The sequence below is a fragment of the Salvelinus alpinus genome, unplaced genomic scaffold (genome assembly GCF_045679555.1).
Source record: "Salvelinus alpinus unplaced genomic scaffold, SLU_Salpinus.1 scaffold_40, whole genome shotgun sequence".
NCBI classification, from domain to species: Eukaryota; Metazoa; Chordata; class Actinopteri; order Salmoniformes; family Salmonidae; genus Salvelinus; species Salvelinus alpinus.
This window is the reverse complement of record NW_027255981.1, coordinates 504962-518565: the sequence shown is the minus strand read 5'-3', so window position 1 is coordinate 518565 and position 13604 is coordinate 504962.

Here is a 13604-nt window from a genome sequence, read left to right as displayed (position 1 = left end):
TCCTCTTATATGTAGATAAGAATTCAGCTTAAAATGACCATCATCGAGTCCATCCTCACCTCCTCCATCACTGAAACGGATTGTCCGGTCTGCTGAGAGGGTCATTGGCTGCCACCTGCCCTCCATCGAGGTCCTGTATGACTCCAGGGCAAAGAAGCATGCAATAAAGATCATCGACGACCCCTTCCACACTCTCCTCCAAAGATTCCCCTCTGGCAAACAGTTCAGGTCAATCACAACCAAAATCTCCCGCCTCCTGAACACTTTCTTCCCCCATGACATGGCCCTCACCAACCGTCCACCTGGTCCTCTTATCCATGGACTTTGCACTCTACATGATTAATTTACAGACCATGCACCCTGCACTATCATCCCAAAACTGCACATTGCTCTTTGCACATCTCTTATATCCATAATTTAGCTTATTTGTTTACATTTGAGTCATTTAGCAGAAGCTCTTATCCAGAGCGACTTATAGGAGCCATTAGGGTAAAGTGCCTTGCTCAAGTGCTCGACAGATTTTTCACATTTGGCTCGGTTACTGGTAGGGTTGCCAACTTTCTCACTACCAAATAAGGGACAAAAGGTTGCGTGCCAGTGCACGGGGGTATGGTGTTGTTTGAAAGAATATACAGTGTATTGTCACGACTTCCGCCGAAGTCGGTCCCTCTCCTTGTTCGGGCGGTGTTCGGCGGTCGACGTCACCGGCTTTCTAGCCACCGCCGATCCATTTTTCATTTTCCATTTGTTCTGTCTTTGTCTTTTCACACCTGGCTTCACTTATTCAATTACTTGTTTATTATTTAACCCCCTGTTCTACATGTTGTATTTGTGAGAGATTGTTTGTTGTATTGTGGTCCGTATTGTGGGCTTAGTAATTCTCTTGTATTTTGATGACTTTGAGTAAAGTTACTTTTATTTTACTCATCTCTGCTGTCCTGCACCTGACTCCTCTGCACCAGCTACACACAGACCGTTACATGTATATTCTTATTCAATTGGAAAGGCAAAACATTTGTATATTCCATTTAGCCTATAGCTTTACTAAAACTGTATCGTTATGTGAAAACACCTCAAAATAAATACGCAAAGAAATCACAATTTGGACCTTTACAGCAAAAAAAAAATACTTTTCAAGTGCAAAAGAGGAAAAGAGGGGCATGAGTCACTCACCAAGTCTACACATTTTTTGCTGCTCTTGACTCATTCAAGCAGTCCTTTCTCCTCTTGCATAGCCAGAGAGAAGTCATTACATGACCAGTCACAGTTCCCAGATATTTGAAGTTCATTTTTGATCAGCTCTGTGCTACATCGGTTTCTTGAGTCTGACCATTTAAAGGTCATCAGACAGAAAGTCCTCTCTACAAAGGCATTTGAGTCTGGCACACTGAGGACAAATGAGACAATCCTGAACATGTTGATCAAGTTGGCTTTCCCTAGGTTTTGGAAAACTGCCACCTACTTCTCACTGGTGGATTTTGTGGTATCCTGTCTGGCTTTCTGTATTTCCTCCCGGCTAGCACAAAACTCTTCATAGAGCTGGTCCATACTGACTGTCTCCAGGTCAGTGAAGGAGAGCTCCTCATACAGGCCAATCAGTTTCACCATTACATTTTCTGCTGAGAAATCAAACCACTTGTCAATGTATGTAATGACAGTGTCATAGAACTTCAAAGTCCTGTTGCTGCTTAGACCTTTGTGCTGACAATTGTTTGTCCATCAGCTGCTTGGTCTGGTATCAGAAAAAAACTGTCCTGTTTCAGCTGAAGCATCTTTAATGTTGAACTTTTGGACTTCCTCGTAAACATCTGTGATGCACAGCGCTGTTTCCTCCAGCTTTTTTTTCGCGTTGGTCAGAAACACACCCACTTTATGAAAAAGCACATAAATCTCAGCAGCTTCCGTCTTCATACTCAAAAATACTATTCAGTGCCACAGGACAGGTCTCCCTAAGGGACCTGAAGTATGATGTAAGAGCTGGCCAGCTTTGCTGGAGACGATCGACAGCTGGATGAAGAGAGAGCCATCGTGTGCAAACATGTCACAGAATTTCACGCCACTGACACAATGACAAGTGACTATTGCTGGTGGACAATTGAATGTGTTCAAATGTGGTTGTTTTTACATGTTTGAATCACGTTTCTTTGCTTACAGTTCCATATGTACTATTTAAGACATTTTTGATCAGTGACAATTATGTTCTGCTTGCTCAAAGTCACACATTTAATTTGCGCTCTTGACCGGCCTGTGCAATTGCAGGACTGGTCCTCTGCTCGCTCATCCATTTCCTCTCTCTTTCGACACAGTGTTTGCTCACGCATTGATGTTTCATCTTGCTCCAGCGCGCCATCTAGAGCTTGTTTGACTTTTGGATCGGATTTGACACCCTATAAGCGAGCAGCAAGAAGAATTGCCTCTCCCTACCTTCAGGCAATGCTATAACCCAACCCAAGCAATCCGTTCTGCCACCTGTGGTCTCTTGGCCCTAATAAAACATTAAATATAATTATTTTTATTTTAGTATTTTATGAACGAACACTCGCACTTGACTTTTTTCCCGCCTTATTAGCTCAGACTTTTCTGATAACTACTTTATTGAGGAAAAATGTACTTACTATGAGTGTGATATGTGGTTGTCTCACCCAGCTATCTTAAGATGAATGCATTTTAACTGTCCCTCTGGATAAGAGTGTCTGCTAAATGACCAAAATTTAAATAAGTGGACGCACTTGGCATTCTGCAACTTTGAGAAAAACAACTTAATTGTGTCTATTGTTCACACACATATCTGCCCTCTCATTGGCTAGAATGGTCCCACCTGATCGTGTCTCCTCCCGCCTGCCTTGAGGACATGCACAGTATTTTCATTGTTCGAGCGTCAATATAGTAGATAATCTTTGCTATCACTAGTTAACAACAGGGAAGAAATCTGAGGCAGAGATAGAGAAAGCGAGACGGCCACAAAAATGTTTTTGATCGGGGTGGGCCCACTCTGGTTTGCTTATTGCCCCGCCTTGAAGAGGAGGTGCCCCAGAGCAGACCAATAAGCAGACCAGAAAACTAACTGAAACTAAACTGAATTTCAAACAAAAATCAAAAAACGAATATAAAATTACAAAACTGTAATAACCTTGGTAGTATATTGTAGTATTTACTGTAGTGTTTTTGCAGACTTTACTGCAATTATTCACTGTAATATACTATAGTGTTTGTTTCTGCGGACATGACTGTATTATACTTTGGTATTCACTGGCACAACCTGTTCTGGTTGAGATGTTCCCACTAATCTAACAGTAACTGGCATAGTCGGGAAGTTGTGTCATTTTAGCTAACCCTAGTCTGCAGGTGTAAACTATACAACAGTCATGGCCTCAAAAACACTACAGTAAATACTACAGTATACTAGTCATGTTCGTAAAAGCACGACAGTAAATACTACAGTAAAGTCTGCAAAAACACAAGTGAATAATATAGTATACTACAATCTGCAAGAACACGTGAATCAAACAGTGAATCCTACAGTGAATACTATAGTATATAAATATGGTAATACTACAGTATTTAAACCATAGTATACTATAGTATTTTTTTTCTTTGTGTGGGTTAGCTATAAATGAGTAACATGTTTAAACTAGGACCACAATGGAAATAAATAGTTATTCTCAACAAATATTCTAACTGCATTATCCACATGTGGATGTATTATTTTTAAATGGTCAAATAAAATCAATCAATCAAGGGATACTGCAGTGTGAATTTAAGTATAGTATACTACAAAATTCTATAGTAAGCACTACACGATCGAGAGGGAACCTCTGAGGAAATCCCCAACATGAGCTCTCCAAGGACAGCACATTAAAATCAAAACAGCATTGACAAAGCTAGCAGTAAATCGATTTAAAAATTCTAAAGTAAGCACTATGTGATCAAGGGATACTACAGTGTGTAGTATAGTATCCTCCAGTATACTACAAAATTCTAAAGTAAGCACTACATGATCGAGGGATACTATAGTGTATAGTATTCTACAGTATTCTGTAAAATTATAAAGCAAGTACTACACATTTGAGGGATACTACAGTGTAGAGTATAGGATTTTAAAGTATTCTACAGTTCACTACAGAATTCTATAGTAAGTACTATAGTATTTTATAGTAAACTGTAGTAATTTTTATGTGGGCTTTCTCGCATTACAGTTCTCTACTGTGATGGACAGAGTCTCTCCACAGCAGCGGTGACCTCACTATTATTGTAACACACACACACACACACACACACACACACACACACACACACACACACACACACACACACACACACACACACACACACACACACACACACACACACACACACACACACACACACACACACACACACACACAATGTACTTAGGGTCAGCGGCACTGAGAGTCACAGCATGATACCTCAGCCATGGGGAAGAGCGTGGTCTCTTGGGAGTGTATGTTTTTGAGCCCCCAGCGGTCCCATCACGCAAGGGTGGTATTCTGCTCTTTTGATTTAGGAGTAACAATTGAGGCAAGACAGTCTAAAACAAACCTTTTTACCATCACTGACTTGGTGCCAGACGGTTGTGGTATTTGTTTCCACTTCACAATAACAGCACTTCCAGTTAACCAGGGCATAGACATTTTACGAACTGACTTGTTGGGAAGTCACTGAGCTCCTCAGTAAGGCCATTCTACTACCAATGTTTGTCTATGGAGATTGCATGGCTCTGTGCTTTTCAACCACGGGTGTGGCTGAAATAGCCAAATCCACTCATTTGAAGGGGTGTCCACATACTTTTGTATATATAGTGTAGCTCAAGCACATTTTCCTATCATTGTAAAATGACATTCGATACAGTTGACCTCCTCCCTCTGGTCAAGCTATGTGTTTCCTTCTTGACTGTCGCTCCATCTGTTGAAGGCTTGAAACACTTAGAACCTTCAACTCTGGAAGAAAATCTTAATCCAGACCTACTCTTATGGGCATTTCCATGGTTACAGAGTGACACTGAGACTCCGATTTTTCACTACATATATATCAAACAAAACAAATGATTACCAAGTTAAACAGTCCATACAACTCTACGCACAAGGACTACTTTTCGCAATTTCCACTGAAAATATTGCAAAACATATTTACTTGAGAAACAGTGCAGATGCAAAGATTGGTAACGGAACGACGGACGGTTTCTGCTGTGTGTGATGTCTTTCTGTTTCCAAACTTTGCATCTGCACAGTTCTTCAAGTAAATATTTTCAATTTCCAGTGGAAATTTGTTAAAAGTAGTCCTTGTGCATAGAGTTGCATGGTTTATTCAATTTTGCAATCATTGTTTTTATTTTTACATACATTTTAAAGAGAAAAATCTGAGTCTCAGTGTCACTGTTATCATGGATTTTTATTTGATTCTTGTTTGTTTGGCTTTTTCAAGCGCTTTTGAGATTATCTTTGTAATGAAAAATGCAATAGAAGTTGAATAATTATTATTTGGGTAAAAAAACTGTGCCTAATACTTCATTGAATTTTGACTCTGGCCTTCTGTGTCTAAGGCAGTGAACCAGGCAAGCAGTAAGACACTGCCCTCTGCTGGACAGTTTAGGGATGAGCAACTGATGGGGGTGGGGCCACAAAAAATCTGAACTCATGAGTGTCTCGCAGGTCTGCATGCCCACAACTATAGAGAGAAATAGTAATCGTGTCTTTTTTGTAGGCACTAACTCCGCCATAGTTAGTTTTACAAAGCCTATGGGGAAATGAATGACGTTATTGTAGGGTTTTTGGATAAACGCCAAAAATAAGGTCTGTGGTAAATACAGGCTTAGGAGATCTTATACGTTTTGTCTTATGAGATCATCTTCATTAGCTAACATCACTTTTTGTGAATTTTGAAGCATTTATGTAATTTAAAAAAAGCACCTACAGGCTTTACCATTTTAATTCATAAAGGTGATGTTTACTGACTGATATCATCTCACAGATCTCCTAAACCTGTGTCAACCTCAGACCTTATTTTTGGTGTTTACCCCAAAACCCTATTCTTTCCTCATTAATTTTCCCCATAGGAATAGCTGAACGAACCAGAGGTAACTCATGTCCGGTTTTTAGAACTACAAGCTGGCAAGCTCTATAACCACACATGCAGTCAGAGCCTGCCCTAGGCTTTTGGGGGCCCTAAGTGTTTCAGGGCCCCAAAGAAATCTATGCATGGGGCATAGAGAAAATTTTTCAGTTTTAAAGCTAATTTTATGTCATTCTGCTCATTTTGCCATGGTGCGGAGAGAAAAATGTGCCATTTTTACAGTTAATTTCCTGGAATTCTACAAATTTTTCCACTCATTTTGCCATGGGGTGGAGAGAAAACGCCATTTCACAGTTCATTTCATGCAGTTTTATACATTTTGCCATAGGAGAGAAATGTTTGCAGTTTTCAATATGATATCTAAGTGAGAGTGACTTATCAAGGAAAATTGTGCCAAGGAAAATAAATGAAATGGACAAATATCATATTATTTGATATTATTACTTCCTACTTTTTGTACTTTTTCTTTTTTAAGTTATTGTATGTATTCTGTTACTACAAATACAAATAACAAACTTATATTTCACACTGGTTTGCAGACCTCATTGTATTGCAACATGAATGTCAATACGCACAATAGGCTGATTGGGTAGATGATTCCTCACAGTCAAAGTCCCGCAATAAGAGCCATGATGCTAATGTTCGTGTAAACTCGCCACAGTTGTGGGTGTCACAGAGTAGGGTGATATCCCATTTCATGGATCCACAATCCATAGTTAAGGCTGTACAGCAGAGGAGGCTGGTGGGAGGAGCTATAGGAAAAGAGCTATGAAAACTCTGTTTGACTCTGTTCCATTAATTCCATTCCAGCCATTACAATGAGTCCGTCCTCCTATAGCTCTGCCCACCAGCCTCCTCTGCTGTACAGCCTTAACTATGGATTGTGTGCAATATGAGTGTCAATCAGTGTTGCCATGTTCGTAGTTTTGCCGCCAAATTGGGCTACTTTGAAAACGATGTCGCGTTTGAAAATGTATTGGTCACGTTTCTCTTTAAAAATATATATATATATGTTCACAGCTCTATCACAAATGGCGTTATATGTTCACAGCTCTATCGCAAATGGCGTTATATGTTCACAGCTCTATCGCAAATTCGACACATTTAATGTCAGTTTCATTGTGGACGTTTCCCTGAAATTAGTTGTTGGCATGTTGGCCTATCAGGGGCTATAGGCTACCTGCATCTAGCTCAGCAAACCATGGCAAAGTTAAATTGCAATTATAAACCCAGATTTTAGTCAAGGAGCCTATGCCTATTGAACTAACAAGTCAATCTCGAAAATAGGCCATTTATAATGGTTTGTAGTCTTAACATCTGGCACATAATAATGGCACAATTGCCAGAAAATAGCTTAACATTCGTTTTTTGAAGTTCGTCCAAGTGTTTTCTGCACAGAGATTTCGAGATCCTCTGTCCAACATTCATCACTCAAACTCTCCTGTCAGATGTATCTATAGTTACGCACATGCGCAAACGGTATTTATTTACAATTATAAACTGGGTGGTTTGACCCGGAATGCTGATTGGTTGAAAGCCATGATATATCAGACCTGTACCATGGGAGTGACAAAAACATACTTTTTACTGTTCTAATTACGTTGGTAACCAGTTTATAATAGCAATAACGCACCTCGGGGGTTTGTGGTATATGGCCAATATACCATGGCTAAAGTCTGCTCTTTGTGGTATATGGCCAATATACCACAGCTAAGGGCTATGTCCTAAGAACAGCCCTTAGCCTTGGTATATTGGCCACAGTGGTGACCCGTCATTCAGGGCACTGATCAGGTCAATGTCATACTTTCAAAATCTTGGCTAGCAGTCATTATCATGAATCAAGTCGACAATCTACTGCTAAATCCTTTTTAATCCTTGTCATATGAAGATAAATAATGAAGAGAAATTATAGAGAAAACGTATCGGTGGTCATCGGCCATTGGACATAAACATTTCAGAACAAGTTGGAAACCGCAAATTCAACAATAAGTGGTTTGGAAGGAATTAGTGACAGTGGCTAACTACAAGCATTGCAAAACAATCCCTAGCCTGATATTCAGTGGAGTGGCTGTGTGGTCCCAAATCTGGGATTGTCACGTTCTGACCTTAGTTTCTTTTTTATGTCGCTATTTTGGTTTGGTCAGGGCGTGAGTTGGGGTGGGCATTCTAGGTTTTGTTCTAAGTTTTGTATTTCTGTATTTGGCCTGGTATGGTTCCCAATCAGAGGCAGCTGTCAATCGTTGTCTCTGATTGAGAACCATACTTAGGTAGCCTGTTTTCCCACTTTGAGTTGTGGGTGATTGTTTTCTGTTTTGTGTGTATACCCTTCATTTTGTTCTCTCTCTTTGTTGTTTTTGTCATTTCAGTGTTCAGTTTATTTTGTAACATTAAAAATGAACACTTACCACGCTGCACCTTGGTCCTCTTCTCCTTCTCCCGACGACTTTCGTTACAGGGATAAAGTGTCTCTTTTCAAGTTTAAAATGATAAACATTCAACATTGGCCATGCTGTCAATGAAGCATGATTTGTGCCGCGCTCAAAACAACTGGAAATTCTGGGAAAAAAACAAGCTCCGACTGGGAAATACATTTTGAACAGTCATCCAACTCGGAATTGTAAATCGGGAACTCGGGCCTCTTTCTAGAGCTACAACCAATGACGCCATCATGATGCGACCTTGCTTTTTTCAGAGTTCCCGGTAGTCTTGAAAGCACCATAAATCCAGAGAATGCCAGACTTTGATGACAAAATTTGCACACGAAGGACTGCCGTGCCACCTTCCTGTTCGAGCACAGCACAACAAGGTGAGTCCAAAAATGTCTTGTATGCTGCGGCATAAATTATAATTAATATGCCAGGGAGATATGTATACTGTAGCTAAGAAAGTAATACTAAGTATATGTTGTGTAGTAAGCTGTTAGTAGACCATGTGCCTCACCCTAATCATTTGGTTTATTTACCCCTCTTAATTTCGCCTACTGTTCTGACTTGGTGGTGTACATGTAGCCTATAACCTGTTTTAGAGAAATGTAACGATCGAATTTTGTAAGAGCTTTCATTGTCTGCTTATATGTCCCCTTTATTTATCCTACGGTTCTGACTTGGTGTACTGGGAGAACACTGAAAGAATGGCCCATGTTCTGAATTCTGTCGCTGTACATTTCAAAATAAATAAATAAATATAAATAAATAAAGGTGAAATAAAAAAATAAAAAGTGCTGAACAAATAGTTATATTGACTACAGTGGCAGTTAGTGCTGTTTATGTACTGCAGTGCTAGCTTATGCTTTCAGTACTAGATTCATTCTCTGATCCTTTGATTGGGTGGACAACATGTCAGTTCATGCTGCAAGACCTCTGAAAGGTTGAAGGATGTCCTCCGGAAGTTGACATAATTACTGTGTTAATCTATGGAAGGGGGTGAGAACCAAGAGCCTCCTAGGTTTTGAAAGTCACTATACCAAGAGGATGAAGGAAGCTAGCCGTCCTCCGGCTACAACATGGTGCTACCCTACAGAGTGCTGTTGAGGTTACATTCATTGCAAAACAGTGTGTTTTAATCAATTATTTGGTGACGTGAATATATTTAGTATAGTTTTATCTCAAAAAGGATAACCTTTTCAATGTCTTACCATTTTTATTTTTTATGAAATTCACTGAGGAGGATGGTCATCCCCTTCCTCCACTGATTGACTAGGCCCGTCCAAGCTCGCTCATTAATGTCTTAATCGATATTACGGATTGCCTCTTATCTGCTCGTTGTCCCCTTATGCCATAGTGTGTACATATCAATTTTCAGTAGAAACCACAATATTTTAACCAAGTCAGCCATATCAGCTATGTTTTTTTTAAAGGAAGGAAATGTGGCTGAATTAACTGTTTCGCTGCCAGACAAGGCTTGGCTGATCAAATCAAATCAAATGTTATTTGTCACATGCGCCGAATACAGCCTTACAGTGAAATGCTTACTTACAAGCCCTTAAAAATAAGAGAGATAAGTGTTACGAGAATTATGTTCTCAATGTTCATAAACCAATTCAATTAAACTACTCAGTCTGCTGAATCAGGATTTGTAAGATACTGATTGAAATGAAAACAGACAGAGGCCCAGTCTACAATAGTCAAATGTTTATTCACGGGAACGTTCTAAAGTCAAGAATACAAAGACATCCATTTTATAGCTACGCACATACATTTGCACACAAACAGTAGGTATCTTACGCCCACACTGTCCTGCTACCCAGCCGACAAAGATTAGGGACCGTGAGAACACCGTGAGAATCACTCCCTGTCCTCTCCCCAATCTCTCAGTGGCCCCCAGCCAAGGTCGGCCCCGAATCTTGCTCAGACAGTCTGTGCTCAAGACACTATAATAGACATATTGTTTGACTGACTAAAGCTACACACAGCATTAATTATACTTTATGATTCTAGTCAATTTCTACAATTATATGGTTTCAGAGTAGAGTATTCTAATCATTCCTTTAAAGCTATAAATTCCATCAACAATAAGAGATAAGAATAACATCGAATTAAATAGCAGCAGTAAATAACAACAGCGGGGCTATATACAGGAGGTACCGGTACAGAGTCAATGTGCGGGGGCCAGGAGTCATGGTAATTGAGGTACTATGTACATGTAGGTAGAGTTCTAAAAGTGACTATGCATAGATAATAACAGAGGGTATCAGCAGCGTAGGGGGGTGGGGGGGGGGAATGCAAATAATCGGTGTAGCGATTTGATTAGATGTTCAGGAGTCTTATGGCTTGGGGGTAGAAGCTGTTTAGAAGCCTCTTGGACCTAGACTTGGCGCTCCGGTCCGCTTGCCGTGCGGTAGCAGAGAGAAGAGTCTACGACATTGGGTGGCTAGAGTCTTTGACAATTTTTAGGGCCTTCCTCTGACACCGACTGGTATACAGGTCCTGGATGGCAGGAAGCTTGGCCGCGGTGATGTACTGGGCCGTAAGCACTACCCTCTGTAGTGCCTTGCGGTTGGAGCAGTTGCCATACCAGGCAGTGATGCAACCCGTCAGGATGCTCTCGATGGTACAGCTGTAAAACCTTTTGAGGGTCTGAGGACCCATTCCAAATCTTTTCAGTCTCCTGAGGGGGAATAGGTCTTGTCGTGTCCTCTTCACGACTGTCTAGGTGTGCTTGGACCATGTTGGTTTGTTGGGGATGTGGACGCCATGGAACTTGAAGCTCTCAACCTGCTCCACTACAGCCCCGTCGATGAGAATGGGGGCGTGCTCGGTTCTCCTTTGCCTGTAGTCCACAATCATCTCCTTTGTCTTGATCACGTTGAGGGAGGTTGTTGTCCTTGCACCACACGGTCAGGTCTTTGACCTCCTCCCTATAGGCTGTCTCATCGTTGTTGATGATCAGGCCTACCACTGTTGTGTCGTCAGCAAACTTAATGATGGTGTTGGAGTCGTGCTTGGCCGTGCAGTCATGAGTGAACAGGGAGTACAGGAGGGGACTGAGCACGCACCACTGAGGGGCTCCCGTGTTGAAGATCAGCGTGGCGGAAGTGCTGTTACCAACCCTTACAACCTGGGGGCGGCCCGTCAGGAAGTCCAGGATCCAGTTGCAGAGGGAGGTGTTTAGTCCCAGGGTCCTAAGCTTAGTGATGAGCTTAAAGGGCACTATGGTGTTGAACGCTGAGCTGTAGTCAAATAATAGCATTCTCACATAGGTGTTCCTTTTGTCCAGGTGTGAAAGGGCAGTGTGGAGTGCAATAGAGATTGCATCATCTGTGGATCTGTTGGGGTGGTTTGCAAATTGGAGTGGGTCTAGGATTTCTGGGATAATGGTGTTGATGTGAGCCATGAGCCTTTCAAAGCATTTCATGAACACAGACGTGAGTGCTACGGGTCGGTAGTCAACCTGCCTAGGTTACCTTAGTGTTCTTGTGCACAGGGACTATGGTGGTCTGCTTGAAACATGTTGGTATTACAGACTCAGACAGGGACAGGTTGAAAATGTCAGTGAAGACACTTGCCAGTTGGTCAGCGCATACTCGGAGTACACGTCTTGGTAATCCGTCTGGCCCTGCGGCCTTGTGAATGTTGACCTGTTTAAAGGTCTTACTCACATCGGCTGCGGAGAGCGTGATCACACAGTCGTCTGGAACAGCTTGCATGTTTCAGTGTTACTTGCCTCGAAGCGAGCGTAAAAGTTATTTAGCTCGTCTAGTAGGCTCATGTCACTGGGCAGCTCTCGGCTTTGCTTCCCTTTGTAGTCTGTAATAGTTTGCAAGCCCTGCCAAATACGACGAGCGTTGGAGCCGGTGTAGTACGATTCAATCTTAGTCCTGTATTGACGTTTGCCTGTTTGATGGTTCATCTGAGGGCATAGCGGGGTTTCTTATAAGCTTCCGGGTTAGAGTCTCGCTCCTTGAAAGCGGCAGCTCTACCCTTTAGCTCAGTGCGAATGTTGCCTGTAATCCATGGCTTCTGGTTGGGGTATGTACGTAGAGTCACTGTGTGGAAAGACGTCCTCGATGCACTTATTGATAAAGCCAGTGACTAATGTGATGTACTCCTCAATGCCATCGGAAGAATCCCAGAACATATTCCAGTCTGTGCTAGCGAAACAGTCCTGTAGTTTAGCATCTGCTTCATCTGACCACTTTTATATAGACCGTGTCACTGGTGGTTCCTGCTTTAATTTTTGCTTGTAAGCAGGAATCAGGAGGATAGAATTATGGTCAGATTTGCCAAATGGAGGGCGAGGGAGAGCTTTGTATGCATCTCTGCGTGTGAAGTAAAGGTGGTCTAGAATTTTTTTCCCTCTGGTTGCACATTTAACATGGTGATAGAAATGAGGTAAGACTGATTTAAGTTTCGTTACATTAAAGTCCCCAGCCACTAGGAGTGCCTCCTCTTGATGAGCGTTTTCCTGTTTGCTTATGGCGGTATATAGCTCATTGAGTGCGGTTTTAGTGCCAGCATCGGTCTGTGGTGCTATGTGAGACAGCTACGAAAAATACAGATCGAAACTCTAGGTGGATAGTGTGGTCTACAGCTTATCATGAGATACTCTACCTCAGGCGAACAAAAATCGCGAGACTTCCTTAGATATCGTGCGCCAGCTGTTGTTTACATATATGCATAGGCCCCCGCCCCATGTCTTACCAGAGGCTGGATATACAGTTGAAGTTGGAAGTTTACATACACCTGAGCTAAATACATTTAAACTCAGTTTTTCACAATTCCTGACATTTAATCGTAGTAAAAATTCCCTGTTTTAGGTCAGTTGGGATCACCACTTTATTTTAAGAATGTGAAATGTCAGAATAATAGTAGAGAGAATGATTTATTTCATATTTGATTTATTTCATCACATTCCCAGTGGGTCAGAAGTTTACATACACTAAATTAGTATTTGGTAGCATTGCCTTTAAATTGTTTAACTTGGGTCAAACATTTTGAGTAGCCTTCCACAAGCTTCCCACAATAGGTTGAGGGAATTTTGGCCCATTCCTCCTGACAGAGCTGGTGTAACTGAAT